The following is a 21,176-nucleotide window of genomic DNA, read 5'->3' as shown; positions in this document are numbered from 1 at the left end:
GTTTAAGTTTAATGTTATTGAATGCTTTAATTTAGATACAACTTCATTGAAATACAACACCTTAAATATTAAAGTACAACTTAATGATGTGAGAAATGGTGTAGGAATGATGGAAGAGGTAAGATAGTATGGATGGGTGAAAATGATATGAGAAATGGTGTAGAAAATACTTAGGTATTTATAAAAAAAAAAAAAATAAATAGAATTTAAAAAAAAAAATTCTTCCTTAAAAAAATTAATAAAATTTCAAAATCCAACGGTTACATGATGTCAACTAACGTCATATGACTGTTGGTTGCAGCAAATTAGGCCCTTAAAACGGGCTGCTGGATTTGTCCAGCCCGATGGCCATCAGGCTTCTCTTTGGCCTAGTGGGTCCCTTTCTCTGTTGGCCCAGAGATGGGTTTTTTTTCTTCTCATTTCAGGCTATAGCATAGACTATAACCCTATGACCTAATCCATTGGAGATGGCCTTAGAACTTTGTACTTTAGTGGTTGTTGCAACTTAACTTGTAGTATCAGTTTGAGTTCATTAGAGTTAGAGTACTTGGTTAATGTGTAGTAATAGGGGTAGCTACAACGTACTGTATTTCATTTCAATCGTTTAAGTTAAAAATGAATAAGCATGTTGGTAAAACGGTTTTATGTACATGTTATTTTATACAAATTACACCATATGTTTACGATACACAAAACTATTTTGTATAGTATTATAGTTCAACTAAATTGATATTTGATTTGAGTGATGGTATATTAGTAATCCAAGTACTTTGATTAGTTAGAGTCCATGTCTTGCATATAGTGATTTGCTTATACTTGTGAATAGGATTTTATCAAGGTGGTGAACTCTTGTAATAAAGAGTTGGAGCAATGCTTTGGAGTTCAAGTAGGAGCAATATGGCAGACTTTTACGATAGATTGATTATATTAAATTTCATAGAATTCTATTTTATTTTTTTTCTCTTATTGATTGATTACTCTTGTTGAGTGTTACTTGGATATGCGTACATCATTGTTTTGTTGGATGTCTATTTGTTACTGACTATGGAATTACTCTTGGTTGAGAATATATTTTGGAACACGTGAATGATAAAATGAAAGTATTTGTGAATCATTCATGATGCGTCTTGTGGTTGGAGATTCGAATTTGTGAAAGGAATTGTGGTAAGAGGGTAATGGAAATGATCTTTTATGTAGTTGAGCCCAGTGTTCCAAAAGTCGGCCTAGGTGGCTGCTTAGGCGCTAAACGGTGAAAGCTGATCTGATTTAGGCCAAATTGTTGATGAAAATCAAGGAAGGTATAGGCGGCTGCCTAGGTATTTTCTAGGCATTCTAGGTGGTTTAGGCGGTTTAGGTGGTGGTAAGCGGCCAGTCTAGGCAGTCCATGATTTTGAAATCTCGCCGTTGATTCTACACTCTCGCCGTGAATTGTTCTTCATCCCTTCGTATTCATATCTCTCGCAATCACTGCATCTCCTAGACTTGCATCCCGTCGCATTTGCACTACATTTCTGCACCGTTTCGCGTCGTATCTCTCACGATCTCACCGCACCTGGTTTGCAGCTTCAAAGGGAGAACAAGAGGGCAATGGGTTCACGTACGTTTCTGTTTTAATCAAAGAGGAGTTCATTTCGAGGAGTCATGACACGCCTGACCCTGATATTCTCCAAACACCAGGGTAAGCACGTACTGACCGACACCCGAAGGTGACAAAGCCATATTAGGATGCATGAGAACTAGAAACAATTAACCTACATAAATAAAACTTGTAAACTTAATTATAATGAATATGCAATTGTGGAATATGTTTAGAGCATACAGCTAATCCGAGACAATATATAAAATTGAACAAACAAAAGGATGGGTCATACACCAATATGACTCGAAGGTGCCAATGCGAGAGTGCCTTGACACCGGGATTGTACGCCTTGATTCTAAGTCCTAAGGGGGCACAAAACAAAACATGAGTGGATAAAGTTGATATATAAGTAGTACTAAAACAGTTAATCTTTAATGTACTAACCCCCAGGTTTAGAAAACTTGTATAACATAATAAGTAATAGGTTTTCCAAAAACCTGGCATGTCATAAAACCTTTCATAAAACATATATCATATATAGTGTGCTAATTAGTGGTATCATACTCACTTAAAGGCAAGACATTTGCCTGTAGGCAGGACATATGCTGTAGGCAGAACAGTGACCACTAGATAAGCACAAAAACATTGTATATAATATTTCCAACATAAGTACATATATCTTAATGGAGCTCAGTAGCTCAAACATCATATCTCAAAACCTCTTCATAGTATATAGTCATCCATCATATATACTACAAAGAACATGAAATCAATAAGGCATGGTATTCCAAAATACTCTTAGTAAAGCATGATATCTCATAAAAAGTAAAATCTAATTTACTCATTAAACGTTTCATAAAATGTAGTGATTAAATCATGCTTTTCATGTACGCATTTCTAATAGCAAAATTATGCATTTTGAAAGGGGTCAACTTATAGATACTTCGTCCATCGAAGCGCCGTGTGAAATATGAGGGATAGAAACACCGCTAATGATTGTACCTAAGCACATAAAGGGTCCCATTAATAAAACTCTACCCTAACGATTGAATTTTAGAAACCGGACATCATAAACGGATTCAAGACGTCAAAAAAACGTAAAGAGGAGACCTCGGGTACCCTCATGTGCAGGCCCACGCGCCATCCACGTGCTGGCCAAGGCTCTAGGATCCAAGTCAGGTTTGGGTCCATTTGAGTTAGGCTTGGGTTCTCTGAGTTAGGCCTCATGGTTGCATCTGGGCAACTGGGCCTTGGCTTAGGTTTGAGTTTAAGTTCAGATAGGGCTGGAGCCCTTGGTTTTGGGCTTTAGGGCTATTAAACTTAGGTTGGGTTTAGTAGGCTGAAATCCATGTCCTAAAAACTTGGGCCGGTTTAGTTGGGTCTAGGTTTAACCCGTTTTCGAGTCGGGTTGGCTAAACTTGATAGAGAAGGAAGCTAGAGCTTCCCGAGCTCCGTTTAACTCTGATTCTCCACCCTCGCATGCGATCTGCCCACCAAAATGAAGACCACCAAGAGTAGATTAGGATTTTACCTTTTGTTTCCCATGGTGGCCGAGTTATTTAGGAAGTCGTTTGAAACCCACAGGTTCACACTGGGAACTTGGTTTGGTTTCCTTCCCACGTCGGGAAGTCGAGAGGTTCGTTGGGGAGGGATGGTGGTTTGTGGTGTCGTCATTGGTGTGTGGTGCTCGGGGGAAAGGGATGCAGCGAGGGAGAGATATGAAGAGAGTGAGCTGAGAGAGAGAAAGAGAGCTTGGGGGAATTAGAGAAAAAGAGAAAAAGTGAAGGAGAGAATGAGAGAGAGAGAGAGCTGAGTTACTTTGGGCCAGGGAACAAAAACCAAAGGTGGGCCCCTTGGGCACACCAAACAAGACTCAAAAGCAAACCTATTTCAGTTTATGTTCCTGATAAAATTGTTTCTTTACCATTTATTTAACCCATACAACCTTTTTAAAAATAAAATACTAATTGTATTCTTTCTAGTTTATGGATATTTCTATTTTGAATTTCATCTCTTCCAAATTTTCAATATAAGTATAATTTTTTAAGTGTAAACAGACACTTATTTTTATGATATATAATAAATTTACTCAAATCCAACTAGTTTGCCTAGGCACCCGCCTAGGAGCTAAGCCCTCTTCTGCCACCCTGACTAGCACCTAGCGTTGTTTAGAACCTTGGTTGAGCCAAACTCTTAGTAGTTACCAAGTCTCAGGCAAGCTCACAGTGCACAATTTCTTTTAGGGTAATTCGGGATTGGCGACGAAGGGTTTTGGCAAGATGACTAAGGGGAAATTGGGATGATTAAGTTACAGGGGGTTAATTTGTGTAATAGAACATTTGAACCACCACTGCAGAGGTAAAATGCATGGTATGGGACTTGCATGTCTACATGCTTTATTATAGAGATTAACAGGTTGGGTAAAGGATGTTAAATCGCATTGCATTCAGGTATTGACATTTTAATTTATATGACTGGTTACATGTTATAATTGAATTTTGTGTTGCCATGACACTTAATTTGGTTTAATCAATTTACTGTTGTAAGATTATGTCTTTACTGAGCTGTCAAAGCTCACCCTTTATTGTTACGCAAGTTTACAAACTAGACTGTCAAGTAGGCGGATGAGGCCAGGACTATATGTGAGGCTAGAGTTTGTATTTATTTATTTTTTAGCCTTGCAAAGAGTTGTTAACTTCTATTTATAAGAGGAATTAATTTTCCATACGGTTTTAGTAAGTTTTTATTTACTTATTTAATTTTTAGCTCGCGTTCCGGATTTGGTTTTTTCTACCAACTCGGGTCTAGGGCGTGACAGGGATCCTTCCAAAATATTATATTACGAATTCCAAGTACTTGCCAATAGTTGTTTTTATACAAGATCGTAACAATATCATCTCTCAAGCTATTCGTAGTATTACTAGAAAAATAGAGTCAATTTATTGAAATTAATCTTTTGGCCAAAAACAGAAGAAAAATTATGGAGGGTGTCCATGATGCTCCTTGCTATACTATCATTCAATCCGTATACTTGTGAGCACTAAAATTTGAACCTTAAAGAGGTAAGTTTAGGTTATCTAATTTTCACAACAACCATCACCGGTCCATTTACGACTCGGGTTTTTAAAAGAATCCCCAAACCCACCCGTTACCCATTTATTCTGCTCCATAACCTTTCCATTAAGGTCGGGTACCGGTAGGGAACCAAACTCATGGGACTTTTTGCCACTCCTACTTATTATGTAAATATTGTTTATTGTAAGTAAGGATAACAAAAGAAAAACGGGGATATGGTAGGTATTTTTAAAAGAGCAAGCCATCTTATGTTAATAATACTATAGGTGATATGTATACCATAGAACTCAAGCTCTAAGTAGTTGCTAAATTAATACAATGTCGACCACTCGTTTATAACTATTATTGATGATTTGAAACCAATTTTTTATGTTTGAATGTCATCATTGAAATATAATCCTTACAAAAATTCATTCAACTTGAGAAGTGCTTAGTCATCTAACAAGATCACTTATGAAAAGTTAATGTTGGTAGTGTCATAACAATTCATTCTATAACCTTATCACTATGTTTAGACCCATTTTTCCGCCGTTGGCTTGTGTGGTCTTCCCCATTGGATGGAGGAACTGTTAAGATAATTTTTTGTTATTATTAATAACTTATAGTATTGTGATTTCTAATCATAATATTTATCAATTAAGAATTATTGAAATTATTATGTGCAAGATATATGAGATCAAAACAATCTGAGAGCATCAAATAGTATAATTCTTTTGTTGATAGATGGGAAGTTGGAACATCACAAGTCAAGGTGCCACGAGTTGATATTAACGTGTGCTTTTATCACATTGGCTAAATGAATTTGGTCCTTTATGCAACCAGATTATTTTTGTAGAAATTTGCTGAGGTCTCCAAATAATAAGGGGATAAAGTTCTAGGGGGTATAGTGCAATCGAAATTGTTTCTACAGCATATCATCCAAGGCATGCATGTTCCTATAAATACAAAGCTCTGCAACATCAAAAGGACCTTTAAGTTAACACACAAATAAATGCTTTACCCAAAATTCTTACTCTATGCGAAACCTTATTATACCCGGAAAAATACTAACTACCCTACTAACACATCATCACATATTCAGTTTGGTTAAACATCACTAGATTGACAAGCCAACACAAATTCAGTTTGGCTAACCATCACTGGAGCCTTAGAACTAGATTAGTCTAGGAGTTTCTTTAGTTTGGATAAACAACACTTACTCCTCGTTCAACTAGTTATGTATCCCAAGTCTCAGCTGAAGAAGAGTCTCTGATTCTTTTGCCGAAAAAGGTGACTTTTTCAGTTCTTTTGACGGAGTGAGGTGTTCTATGATCAATTATTCACAAGGATCATTTAGAGTCCGACAAACAAAATAAATTTCACCATAAAAGCGCTCATTTCCTTTGTGTATTTTTGTCCCTACAGTTTGATTTTGATTCGGCGCATATTTTCACAAATATAGTTTAGGCGACCTACCCTGGTGTAGAAGATTAAACTTCGTAGCAAAGGCGTAGCCTTATCTTCAGGTTTTAGAACCCAATGCTGGGAGTGTTCCCTCCTCGTTCAAGGAGACATATTTGTCGACAATTTGCGCCCCCCTCCCCCCGAATTTGTATAGAGTTGTCAATTTTCTCCTGAACTTTTATAAATAGCCAATTTCTCCCACAAGCTAGAGGTTAAAAAGTTTCATCCATCCAATTTTCTCTATCTATTTTGATCATGCGAACAAGACATGGCAAATGTATATGGGCAAAAAGAATGGCAAATTGACACACCTCGACCGAAATGTCCACTACGACTCCGAGTTAAGCTGTGCTGGCCAACACCTGGAAGGTGACGAAGCCATAAAGTATAGTGATGTAAAAAAGTGAATAAATTTGAACCTAAAAGTACCTAAAGACAAGAGTGCGCTGTGAGCTGGAATGAACCCATTTTACACGCGACGTCAGAGCATAAGTAAAGCACAGTAGTGTGGGTAAGAATCATACCCTTAGAGGTAGCCACCTATATTGAGATTCACCACAAATCCTCAGTCGATACGACTTTTAGCAGCTAAAACCTGGAGGGGTGCAAAAACAAGGGTGAATGGGCCTGACAATAAAGTTTTTAATAAAAACTTTTGAAAACGGTATAACCCCCTGCCTGTAAAACTCGTATAATTTTCCATAAAATAATAATACATACGTATATATAAATCCTGACTCGAGAGTAGTGAAAACCAAGTATATGCCATGTCAAGTATCTCAACAATGAAATAAGTAAGCCAGGTGAAATAAATTAATGCAAAATGATATGCCAGCCGGAGTCACCTAACATGACCTGTATGGCTTTAAATCTGCACACGAGTCGAAACCACCTAATGTGGTTTGTACGATAGGCTGGTGTAAATAAGTACGCTTAAGTGCTATAATCACGTGAAGGCTGTGCGAAGTATTACGAGTCACCTACTAGTCGAAACCACCTAATGTGGTTCGTACGACAGGCCGGCACCTGTCTTGGATCCAAGGTGAGCGTGTGGTGCGAGAGGTGAACAATCGGGGTGTAGGATAATGAGTACCAAATGCATCCAAGCATAACCATACACATCACAACCACTAACATCATAATGTACTCACTTGTAGCTTGCCTAGGTTCTGCAGCATCATGCAACATTATGCAAAACTATACTAATGCATAGGCTAAAATGTAAAGCAACCATGACATGACATTTTAAATGAAATTCCACTTAAAACCATTTCTGGGAAAAATGGGAAACATATATATGTATATATAGAAAACCGAAAATCCCACTCACCTGGAGTTCGAGCTATAACTCCCTAGCATAAATATCAAGGCGTCACAAACTATTGCCGCCTAGAACAATTATCAAATCATGTCTTAGAATTCTTATCAATAGAACATATAACTTACATGTCCTAATTGGGAAGATCCGTACATCGGATTCCTGATCCATAAGTTTCTAATATCCTCAAATATTACGTGTCATAATGTATCAAAGTTTGGTGACGATCTAACGGTCGAATCGTCGATTCATATAATTCTCAAGTAACGCACCGTAATCAAACTAGATTCACAATACTCATATCACATCATATGGATATCAAATCTGAGATTAGGATATCAATTTAGTGTAAAATAGCATCGGCGGCCCATTGGCCACACGCCGCCACACGCGTCACCGCCGGTGATGGTCGGCTGCCCTGTGTCGTCGGAAAATTCAATTATTTCTAAAAATTAAAATGAAGATCTCAATGAGTGGAGCAATTTTCATACCTGTGACTAAGGCCAATTTGACCGGAAAACACCTCAAATTCCTCTCGATCCGTCGGAAACCTTATAAAGGGTGACTCTTGATTCATCCTCAAATCGACTCCAACGCTTCAACCAATGATTGGGCACTGTTTCTAGGCTTAAGGGAAGTATATTGGTGGTGGTAATTGAGAGAAATCACTGCAGAAATGGCAGATTGCCACTAAGAACACCACGATGCTGTCGGTGCTCTTGCCACTAAACCAAGACCAAATCTTGTCCAATTTGTGCAAAAAATCGAAGAGGAATGATCGATGAGAAGTTCCCAAGTAGTGGGCCAGGTGCAATTCGCCGAAATTTGACCAGAGAAAGCACTGGATTTCATGCATTTCCATCGGGTTGCGTACAAGGTCCTGATGAACCCTGGCGGTTCTCCTCCTCATCTTCTTCTATCCTTTCTCTCCTTTCTCTCTTCCCTGATTGGTCACCCTCACATCTCTCCCCTTCTGATTCGCCTCACCTCTCCCTCCTTTCTCTCATTTATCCTCTATCTTCATTGTCCAACTTTCTTCCTTTCAATCTGGGCCTACACATGTGGCCTTCCTGATTTGGCTCCAGAAATCTAGAGCATTCCAGAAAATAACCAATTTATTAAAATGCCCCTAGCTTTAAAGATTAATATCTTCTTCGTTATAACTCCAAATTGTGTTCTGTTTGCGCCTATGCATCCGTAGTGACGAGTACTATGAGGATATGTCAATAAAATGAACCTTACGTGTCACGACAAGGCAATCAACAAAAGTCAACGCTTTGTCTCGAATGACATCTTTGTAAATTCACTTTTTAAAATCATAAAAATCATAATAATTGGGGACAGGTCGTTACAATCTACCCTTCCCCCCTCTTAAGTAAATTTCATCCCCGAAATTTAAAATGACTTGCTAAAAGTAAAATACTCGAAATTAGGGAGATAATATGTATGTAAATACATACACAAGGAAGAAATCGAGTTAGAGCGGTTGCATAAAAGAGAATGCCATTCCATCGTGATCGGATTGCAATTATTCCTCCTTCATGCCCCCAAGCTCATACCTTCTTCCTTCCTCAATAACATAGTAGTATAATACTCATGTAACCAGTAAGGTTGAAAATATCAATTATTATGTAACAACATAAGAAAATACTTGTATTGAGTTTAAAACCAAGAGTGCAAATAGCTCACCCAAAATTTGTAATGGCAAAAATACCCATATAAATAGAATAACTTAGTAAGAAAATATTTGTACGAGAAAAATCAAAACCCAAAATAAAAATAGACCTCACCAAACATTCGTTGTGTCGTGAACTTCGAGAATGAGTTTGAACCATAGGTAACTAATAAGTGTTGCCGTAAATGAGTCGTCTTGCCCACTTGCTTAATGAACCCAACAATTAAGCCATTGATATTACAGTCTGCAGCTTGTAATGTTGATCACCCATTGTTGTCTCAATAAGCTAGTGAGAAGTTCCCAAGGATGCTAAAATATTGTTTTGCTTCTTATGTGCGAGTATGCCTAGGTCGCCTGATTCATGCCTCAATTGCGATACCGTACTATCCCAGAGCGCACTAAACCAGCTGCTAGAAATGTTTCAACGTTCACATTCCCACAACAATATGACCCTAGAATGAAGCAGTGGAAATATATGTAGAGACAAATACATATTGCAAAAAGCTTCATCATGACTAATCACTTGAGTTGCTCTCCAAATCGAAGGGTATATGATATGAAAACCTAAGCTAGAGCAACCATATCTCTGATGACATTCTTCAAATGACAGTTGTAGTCTCGAGCCACACTTGAAAATTAATGCCACAACCACCAAGCTCATAACCTATGTTCATACCTTTACCAATATCATGCTGAAATACTGTTGGATCTCAAAGTTACTTGGAATTCAGTTTTGGTAAATGTGATAAACTCGTAAGAAGATTATACTCCAATGGTTCATGCTAGCATCGATATGAAACTGGCGCACACATTTGCCTAGTCGACATATCGTGAATTCCTCAATGATTGAGCAAGAAACCATGTCGAGAAGACTAAAAGAATGCTCAAGAATTGGAGGGTCAAAACAAGTAAATCTAGAGTACAAGATATCTGGATTGAATATACAATTTCGATGTCCGAACACGTGTAAATATTTATCTTAATCATGCGCTAGCAATGAAAGGGTTGGAATATAACTCAACTTGAACAATAGTTTAAGGAGGGTTGACAGACGGAAACTTAGATTTTTCCTTGACTCAAAATTCACAAAAGTTTGTTACAACGATAACTCCAGGAATAACAAATCACCAATGATGACGATTTGCTTGGTGGAATGCTGATTGGGTGATTCAAGGACTGATGGTCTAAACTAGAAGTTTCAACGTCTAAGTGATCCTTCTGGACAATCTATCAACATCAGAAATGATATGGGGAATAGAGGAGTGACTCAAAATCAACTAAAATACCTTTACTACCAAGAGGTAAAACTGAGGGTATGAACAGAGCTGATGCGGACTAAAATATCAAAGAGTCAGACAATTTCAAAAAGGAGGAATTATGGCAAAAAACTAACAATTTTGTGGTTGTCTCAGGCCAAAAGTAGAAAGGTCGAATTGAAGAATGAGCTAACAAGGTTTCTTGATGATCGAAAAGTAACATCACAAAAGTATTAGAGTTATCAGGGATCAAAAGTGATTTTCCCAAGATGTTCTTCCATCGAGTGCTACCACTTTAGCACCATCGTCACATAAGATATTTCTAGAGTCTTAACAAAAGTAGACTTCGCAGGAATTCTAATAAGTGGTATTCTAATGGATACTGCCAAGGAATGAAAACTATTTCGAATTTCCAATCTCAAAAGGGTTTAATACTAATGGCTGGAGGATAAGGATGGAATTGGTTGATAAAGTCTCCGATGATACACGGTTACCGATACATTAGCCCTACTTAAGCCCATCAACTTGCCTCAAATCTACATATTTCCTTAGCAGGGAATTTCGTCACTTTAAATCTAAGGGTATTCGTCAAAGTGATCTTCTAAAACGTCGACAAGTCGACAAAACTACCCAAAACATAGGAAAAACTAACACATTTTTTATATTCGACAAGGTGGCAAGATTTGAACATTAAGCTCAAAAACCTAGAATTCTTTCATCATGTGTGTGATGAACGCAATACTGCCCAACTTATGCTCTGATACCAAACTGACACACCCTGACCAGAATGTCCATTAGGACTCTGAGTCGAGCTATGCTGGCCGACACCTGGAAGGTGGCGAAGCCATAAAGTAGAGTGATGTGGAAAAAAGTGAATAAATTTGAACCTAAAAGTACCTAAAGACAAGAGTGCGCTCTAAGCAGGAATGAACCCATTTCACACGCGACATCAGAGCATAAGTAAAGTACAGTAGTGTGGGTAAGGATCATACCCTCAGAGGTAGCCACCTTATACTGAGATTCGCCACAAATCCTCGTCAATACAAACTTTCAGTAACTAAAACCTGGAGGGGTGCAAAAACAAGTGGGCCTGAAAATAAAGTTTTTAATAAAAACCTTTTGAAAACGTTATAACCCTGGCTGTAAAACTCGTATAATTTCCCATAAAATAATAATACATACGTATATATAAATCCTGCTCAGGAGTAGTGAAAACCAAGTATATGCCATGTCAAGTATCTCAGCAATGAAATAAATAAGCCAGGTGAAATAAATTAATGTAAAATGATATGCCAGCTGGAGTCACCTAATGTGACTTGTACGGATTTAAATATGTATACGAGTCGAAACCACCTAATGTGGTCTGTACGATAGGCTGGGTGTAAATAAGTACGCTCAAGTGCTACAATTACGTAAAGGTTGTGCGAAGTATCGCAAGTCACCTATGAGTTAGAACCACCTAATGTGGTATGTACGATAGGCTGGTAGCTGCCTTGGATCTAAGGTGGGCATGTGGTGCAGAAGATGAACGATCACGTGAAGGCTAGGCTCTGACCTCGGGCGAAGCACTAACACCAGGGTGCAGGATAATCAGTACTAAATGCATCTAGGCATAACCATATACATCACAACCACTAACATCATAATGTACTCACTTTAGCTTACCTAGGCTCTGCAGCATCTTGCAACATTATGCAAAGCTATACTAATGCATAGGCTAAAATGTAAAGCAACCATGACATGGCATTTTAAACGAAATTCCACTTAAAACCATTTCTGGGTAAAATGGGAAACATATATACGTATATATAAAAAACTGAAAAGCCCACTCACCTGGAGTCCGCGCTACAACTTCCTAGCATAAATATCAAGGCGCCACGAACGATTACCACCTAGAAAAATTATCAAATCATGTCTTAGAATTCTTATCAATAGAACATATAACTTACATGTCTTAATTGGGAAGATCCGTACATCAGATTCCTGATCCGTAAGTTTCTAGTATCCTCAAATGTTATGTGTTATAACATAACAAAATTTGGTGACGATCCAACTATCAGATCGTCGATTCATATAATTATCAAGTAACTTACCTTAATCTAGTTAGTGTAAAATAACATCGGCAGCCCATTGGCTACGCGCCACTGCCGGCGGCGGTCGGTCACCCCGTCTCGCTGGAAAATTCAACTATTTCTAAAAATTCTCAAACTTCATAAAAATGAAGATCTCAGTGAGTGGAGCAACTTTCATACATGTGACTAAGGCCAATTTGGCTTGGGAATACCTCAAATTCCCCTCGATCAGTCGGAAACTGTACAAAGGGTGACTCTTGATTCATCCTCAAATCGACTCCGACGCTCTAACCAATGATTGGTTTCTAGGCTCAAAGGAAGTATATTGGTTGTGGAAATTGAGAGAAATCATTGCAGAAATGGCGGATTGCCACTAAGAACACCACGGTGTCGCCAATGCTCTTGCCACAAATCCAAGACCAAATCTTTTCCAATTTGTGCAGAAAATCGAAGAGGAATGATTGATAAGAAGTTCCCCAAGTAGTGGGCCGATGCAATTCTCCAGAATTTGACCAGAGAAAGCATCCAATTTCATGCATTTTCGTCAGGTTGGGTACGGGTCATGGTGAACCTGGCGGTTCTCCTCCTCCTCCTCTTCTCTCATCCCTGATTGGTCACCCTCACATCTCTCCTCTTCTGATTCACCTCACCTCTCCCTCATTTCTCTCCTTCATCCTCCATTTCCATTGCCCAACTTTGTTCCTTTTAATCTAGGGCCACACACGTGGCCTTCCTAATTTGGCTCCAGAAATCTAGAGCATTCCAGAAAATAACCAATTACCTAAAATGCCCCTGGCTTTAAAGATTAATATCTCCTTCGTTATAACTCCAAATTGTGTTCTGTTTGCACCCACGCGTTCGTAGTGACAAGTACTACAAGGATACGCCAAGAAAATGAACCTTACGTGACATGACACGGTAGTCACCAAAAGTCAACGCTTTGTCTCGAAGGACATATTTGTAAATTCACTTTTTAAAATTATAAAAATCATAATAATTAGGGACGGGTCGTTACACAAATTGGATGAAAATTTTTAAAATCTAACTCTAGGGAGGAGAGTGGCTATTTATAAAATTTTAGGAGGCGAATCGGCTAAAGTTAAAGTTCAGGGGGGTAGATGGGGCGTTGAAGGGGAGCGAAATGTGCAGTCGCACAGGGCCCCAAATTTGAAGGGGCCCCCAAAATTTTTGTCATCTAATATTTATATGTAATAATATTTTATATTTAAAAAATTATTTTTCTTATGTAATAATGTTTTGTATTTAAAAATTATTTTTGATAGCACTTTAAAATTTCATTGTGGACTCCTTATAAGCGTAATTTTTTTCTTTAAGTATAAAAATTCAGAGTACAATGAGATATTTTGAGTGCCAATAATAACACCTTAAAAATGGTTTTTTTTTTTTTTGTCAATTTTATTATATAATAATGTTGTATATTCAAGTGAAACTTAAAAGTTAGAGCTTTTGAAGTGATTGTGTTCTAGCGTCAATACATTGTCTTACCTTTTTAAAACTATCTTAAGGAAGGGTCCTTTTATAAATTTCGCACAGGGCTTCCAGAATCTCAGAGACGGCCTATAAAAGTTCAAGTGGGTAATTGGCTAAAATTAAAGTTTCGAGGAAAAATTGGTAGCTCTATACAAGTCCGCAAGAAAAACCGACAAATACCTCTTTTATGACCTTCATAGCATTGAAATTTAATGTCATGTTGTGATCCGTTTAACATGAAGATTGTAAGTCCAAAAGTGAATAAATTAAATTAGTTCTTTAATTTTATTAACCCAAGGTTACTCGTACCCTTGTTTTTATAAAGAGTATTGTAGAATTTCTTTATCGGAGTAAATGTTAGGCATATAGCAATTTTATCACATTTTAATTTTCCTTATGCAATGACATATTTGAGCCAAGCCATACAATGTCCTCTATAATAATTAGGTATCAAATTTATTATCAAATTCGTCGAAGACCTCCCATGTAAGTAGAAAGAATATCACTAGATTGTGTGCTAGTGACAAACTTTTATCCCATTTTTACCATATAATGCGTGATGCGATGTATACAGTCAAAAACCAAATGAGATCAAAATTATTTATTGGTGTGATTTGTATACATCACTTGTCATACTATATAGTATTAATTGGTGGTCCAAAAAGGTATATAACTTGTGATATCCCACATCGCCCAGAGGAGTGATCCTTATATGTATATTCTCATCCCTACCTAACACGAGGTCTTTTGGGAGCTCACCGGCTTCGAGTTCCATGGAAACTCCGAAGTTAAGCGAGTAGTGCGCGAGAGCATTCCCAGGATGGGTGACCCATCGGGAAGTTCTCGTATAAGTTCCCATAAACAAAACCGTGAGGGCATGGTCAGGGTCCAAAGCAGACAATATCGTGCTACGATGTTAGAGCGGGCCCGGGAAGTGATCCGACTCGGGCGAGAATGTGACAAGTGATCCGCCCCGGGCCGGGATGTGACAATTTGGTATCAGAGCCTAACCCTGGTTGCGTGTGTACCGACGAGGATGTTGGGCTCCTAATGGGGGTGGATTGTGACATCCCACATCGCCCAGGGGAGTGATCCTTATATGTATATTCCCATCCCTACCTAGCACGAGGCCTTTTGGGAGCTCACTCACTTCAATTTCCATGGGAACTCCGAAGTTAAGCGAGTAGTGCGCAAGAGCATTCCCAGGATGGGTGACCCATATGGCAGTTCTCGTGTGAGTTCCCAAAAACAAAACTGTGAGGACGTGGTCGGGGTCCAAAGCGGACAATATCATGCTACGGTGGTGGAGCGGGCCCGGGAAGTGATCCACCCTGGGCAGGGATGTGACAATTTGGTATTAGAGCCTAACCCTGGTCGCGTGTGTGCCGACGAGGACGTCGGGCCCCTAAAGGGGGTGGATTGTGACATCCCACATCACCCAGGGGAGTGATCCTTAAATGTATATTCTCATCCCTACCTAGCACGAGGTCTTTTGGGAGCTCACTGGCTTTGGGTTCCATGGGAACTCCGAAGTTAAGCAAGTAGCGCGCGAGAGCATTCCCAGGATGGGTGACCCATTGGGAGGTTCATGTGTGAGTTCCCAAAAACAAAATCGTGAGGGCGTGGTCAGGGCCCAAAGCGAACAATATCATAGCAGACCCGGGAAGTGGTCCCCCTCGGACCGGGATGTGACATGACTAGCATTCTTGTGCCTTTTTACATACATAAATTTTATATTTTGGACATCACATTAATGGCATTTAGTAAGTAATTTTTAAAATAATATCTCGTAATGTGATTTATTCTTTTGTTTTAGGACATTATAATTCTTCTATATGCATAGGAATAACTGTCCTTATTTCACAAGTCACAATTTAAGAATCCTACCCCCCCCCCCCCCATTTAGTAAGTGTTTTTTAAGAAAATTTAGTCCAATTAAATTTGAGGACAACAATATTTCTCTTTTTTATTCAAAACCACAAATTAAGAATTCTAACCTGATTTAGTTTTAGATATTATTGTTGACAAGTGCGGAACGATAGGAATTCTTTGGTTTTTAGGTATCAAATTCATCGAATTTAAGATATTCCATGTAGGTATAGAGAATATTACTAGACTGTAGTACTAGTGACACAATTTTATTGTATTTTTGACCATATATGTGTGATGCGATGTATACAGTCAAAAACAAAATGAGATAAAATTAATTATTGACATGACATGTACACATCACTTGTCATATTATATAGTATTAATTGGTGGTCCAAAAATGCATATGACTAGCATTCTTGTAGTTTTTAACATACATAGAATTCATATTTTAGACATCACATTTCCCTGCCCGCCTAGGTTCAATTCCCTCTCTCTACATAAAAGGGTAGTTTCCCTTTTTTTTTTTTCTTCATTTTCATGTCTACTTTAAATAACGAACAAACATTAATTAGGTTATTAAATGTGGCATTTTCAGTAGTGATTTTTCGTTTTCGATTTGAATTTACTCGCAAAATCATGTTCAAGTTTGTCTAAATATAAATTTGGGTTTTATTGTATCTACTGATGATCTTTTCATGGTTAAGTAATAAATTGTTGTCATTATCTTTTTATTGAATGAAGTATTGTTATTGATAATCCAAAAATATCATCATACACTTCTTTGTATAATTTTTCCCTTATGATTTTATATATTTGTAATGAACCGCAACTTTTCATGAGTGCTCAAAAAACAAAAACGTAGCTGAATTACTATGTGCCCTTTGGTAGTAGCAATTTGTTGCTTTCATTTGTTCTCACATATAGAAATTAGAAATCTTAAATATGAAAAATTCATTTCAAAGGTTTCATAATGTGCAAGTAGCTTGTAGATCAGTTAGTTAAAAGTGTTCAGCTTGTCACTCAAGGACTTTTTTTCGAATTCCCTCACCATATTTCTGATGCATTTAGTGTAAATTATCTTATCATTTGCCAAAAAAGTCATAATGTGAAAAAGGTCTATTTTCTTTAATATTCGATGTACAACATATGAATACTAAGATAAACAATTATTTTATGTGAAGTTATGTTAGGGCATATTTTTCAGTATTGTCCAGGGCCTCAAAAAACTCAGGACTGGCCCTGATAGCACTACTGATTGCAAGTTTTAAAATATCATTAATAATAAGTAAAAAGAGTTACAAACGCAGTTCAATCTTAAACAACCAAACAAGAAAGAAAACTTTAAAGTTTCTTTTGAATATATAACATTATTATATAATAAAATTGAAAAAAAAAACCCCCCTTTTTAAGGTGTTATTATTGACACTCAAAAATCTCAATGTACTCCAAATATTTTTATTTTGAAAGGAAAATTTACATTTACAAGGAGTGCACAATAAAATATTTTAAAGTACTAACAAAAGCAATTTTTAAATATAGAAAATTATTACACAACAAAGCTTTTTTTTTTTTTTTTTTTTTTGAACAAACGATATTATTTAGGGGGGGAAGGCTTAGCCTCACAATGGGCAAACAATAATGTGGTTTAAACAAAAGCAATTTTTAAATATAGGGCATTATATATATATATACATATATATATATATATATATATGTGACAACCCATCCCTAATCATACATGTCACATTAGGTGACTCCGACTAGCATGCTAATTAGACTGATTTCACACCTGGCTTATGCTTATTATTGCTGTGATATTGGGGCATGGCAGGTTTCTATTTTCACTGCACTCTTGCATTTGTTTTCGTACTTATGTAGTATTATTTTCTAGAAACTATACGGGTTTTACTATGAGCGGTTATTACTTTTAAAAAAGAGAAATGTGTTTTCTAAAGCTTTGTTTTACCCATTCACCCTTCTGTTTTTCGCCCCTCCAGGTTTTAGTAGCTAAGGTTCCGTATCAACAAGGATTATTGGGTTCCGTATCAATGTGAAATGGGTTCATTCCCGCTCACAACGCACTCTTATATTTAGGCACTTTTAGGTTGAAATTTATTCACATTTTCCACCTCACTACACTTTATGGCTTCATCACCTTCCAGGTGTCGGCCAACAAAGCTTGATTCGGGGTCCTAGTGGACATTTCAGGTCGGGGTGTGTTATATATATATTAGATGACAAAATTTTAGGAGCCCTTCAAATTTAGGGCCCTGTGTGACTGCACCTTTTGCTCCCCCTCAACGCCCCCTCTGATAGAGCACTAGGGGATAACAATGAAGCAGGAAGTTTTGTTTTTAGGGATGACCAGGGAAGGACGACAATCTTGGGAGACAAGCTTTACAGTAGACACTATGCAAGCTTTGATGAAGTGTTGGTTGGCATCTTCTTTCAAGAGTATTAAGTGGAAGCATATTTACCGGGAGACAAGTTTTGCAGCACATGATATGGCTATGACTGGTCTTTCTTTAAATTCTATGCATGTTTGGGAACATAAAGTTCCTGATCGTGCTTACCATACACTATGAGTTGATTATCAATAATACTATTCTGACCACATTATTACACCACATTATGTGGTAACTGAGTTGGACATGTCACCTTACTTAATTACAGTATACTTGGATATCCATATAAATTTTACAATAATGCTATTCTTACCACATTATTATACCACAATCTTATAACACATTATGTGGCAGCTGAGTTGGACGTGCCACCACACTTGATTACAGTATATTTGGATATCCATATCAATTTTATTAATTTTAATTAGTTTTTGTTCGGAAACAGATATTAGATTGAATTAAAACACTTCAATTTTCATATTCCTGCATCCCTCGTCTAGTCGTCCTCAAATACTCTTTTCGTCATCCCAATCTCCTCCTCCCTCCTTAAAGTTCCTCTAATTGTCTTGTGCTTTTTCATCCTCCTTCCTTCTCTTTTCGTGAACAAATAGAAAGAACATTAAAAAAAAACAAAAAACAAAAAAGCAAAAGGCCAATTGCGAAAGGAAAAAAAAAAAGCATAATTAATTTCAATAATTGGCGAGCAACTGCAGTATAAATCTGAGGACTTTTTCAAGAACAGTGACCCCATAACCTTCAATCTGATAGAAAACTTGTTCCTTTTGACTCCTTCGTCAAATTTTTAAAGATGCATATAAAGTTATTGATCAATAAAACGATTAGCTAACCCTTATTTTATGACAATAAAAAGAAAAACAATATGATCAGTTAGAAACCAGATAAAATTTGATTGTAGGAGGTTGAAGAGGAAGGAGGGAGGAGATTGGGGTGAGAGGGAGAAAGGAGATGGAGTGGAAAATGAAACGTCGGACCTAATCAATTCTAATTAGGGTGTTTTAATTTTTAATTTTTTTAAAAGAATAAATGTGTTAATTATAATAATAAAACTAAAACTAAAGATGTGGCATGTCCAAGTAAGCTGCCACATAAGGTGGTATAGAAATTATGATATAAGACTCGCTAGAACTTGGGCCACTCTCGGCCTACCCACACACCAACGCGCCACATGCGGAAGGTTTGAAATTGTTTCCTGACAGCGTGGGGCTCACTGTCAGGGCCCCTGTCGACTACTTCCCTGAGCCCAACGACTTTTTTGTGCATCGGACGACCATCATTTAAGGACCGTTGGTTGATCCAACGGTACAGATTCAATTTAAATAATATATATATATATATATGTTATTTTAAAGTACATTGAATCCAATAGCTGAGATCGAATATAATTAAATCTAACGTTAAAAAGAAAGATCTAACAACCCAAATTTAAATCCAATAACTAAAATAATTAAAAAAAAAAATTATTTAACTCAAAATTGACCCAAAAACTCTATAAATACCTATGTATTTGTTCAAACATCCACACAAAACTCAATTTTCTCCTACAATTCTTCCAATTTATCAATATTTATCAGCATTTAAATATTTTTAGATTAAAATGTTCATAAAATTAATTTACGATAGTCTACATATTTATTTTTTTTTAAATTTAATTTAAGAAAAAAAATTAGCCTAAGTTCATTCTTTAATAATCCCGGGCTAAAATTTTAGGTCAGAAAAGTTGGAGTAGAAAAGCTGTTTCTGGGCTAAAAGCTAAATTTTCCAGGCTAAAAATTTGCTTTTAGCCCAAAGGTTGGAGATGGTCTTATAATAGTTCAATAATATTTCACTTAATGATATGAAATCATAACCTTAATATATTTGTACGAAATCTATCAGCACAATATTTTATAAAGAATTGGGTCATACCCCTAAGAATAAAAAAGAGAAAAATCTAGGGTGGTGTTATCCAAAATCACCTCTTTACCTTCTCGGAAAGTGATCCTCTCCGGATCTCTCCCTCCAAAACCCAATGATCCAGTGATCCAGGCTTTTGAAATTTGAACCAACGGTTAAAAATTATTGTAGCTTTTAAAAGTTTTTACTAACTTCTCCGTTTTTAGCTGTTGGATCAAATTGCAAAGGTCCAAGTCACTTGATCCTTGGGCTTCGGAGGGAGAGATTTGGAGAGAATCTCTTTCCTACCTTCTCATCTCAACAATTCTCATTATTTTTGGTTCTTGGATCAAATGAATGGAAGTAGATTAAATGAGTGAAATTAATAGGGCTATGTGCAAAGTAAAACGAGATGTGTGAATAGCACAACCTAAAATTTAAAAGTTTACTTTAGTTGAACGACATGACTATTGCGTAGCCAAATAATCCCATATTTGACAGCCTAGTTGGTTGCTAATGAAAGTAAAAAAAAAAAAAAAAAAAAATATAAGGGCAAGATCGATATTAACTTATAGCAACTGCACTTATAGTTTAAGGATATATTTTAGAAATAATAGTAGGTTATTTCAACAATTAATATTTTTCATAAAATTTCAATGAGAACAAGAAAAACAAGATTATGATGAGGGAAGAGGTACCTGGATAGCCATTCACGTGCACACCATGCAGGAATGCCTAAACGGCTACCTATGGCTATGGGTGCATGCATTAGATTCTTCTAAAATTTTGACATATTTATGTACAAAAAAGGGAAACAAACTGGAATGAGGTATCTGTTGGAACTCAGAGAAAATGGCAGAAAGCTTTTGTACGTGTATAGTCTGATAACACTAGAAACCTGAGAGAATGTCCTTGTTTATTGAATGAAACTTGTGGCTGTTAAATAGCCTTACAATGCAATGAAATAGGAATTAACAACCCACGATTTACATGGCCCAAGATTGTGGTGCATGACTAAGTCAGAAACAGAAAGATAAGCTTGTCCTTTAAGAATAGGAGAGATTATTTGCATGGTTAGAAACTGATCCCTAGAAATA

This window comes from the organism of the source record quoted next, unplaced genomic scaffold (assembly GCF_019419815.1).
Source record: "Pyrus x bretschneideri cultivar Hongxiangsu unplaced genomic scaffold, Pyrus_bretschneideri_v1 Contig86, whole genome shotgun sequence".
Taxonomy (NCBI): Eukaryota; Viridiplantae; Streptophyta; class Magnoliopsida; order Rosales; family Rosaceae; genus Pyrus; species Pyrus x bretschneideri.
This window is presented reverse-complemented; position numbering follows the sequence as displayed.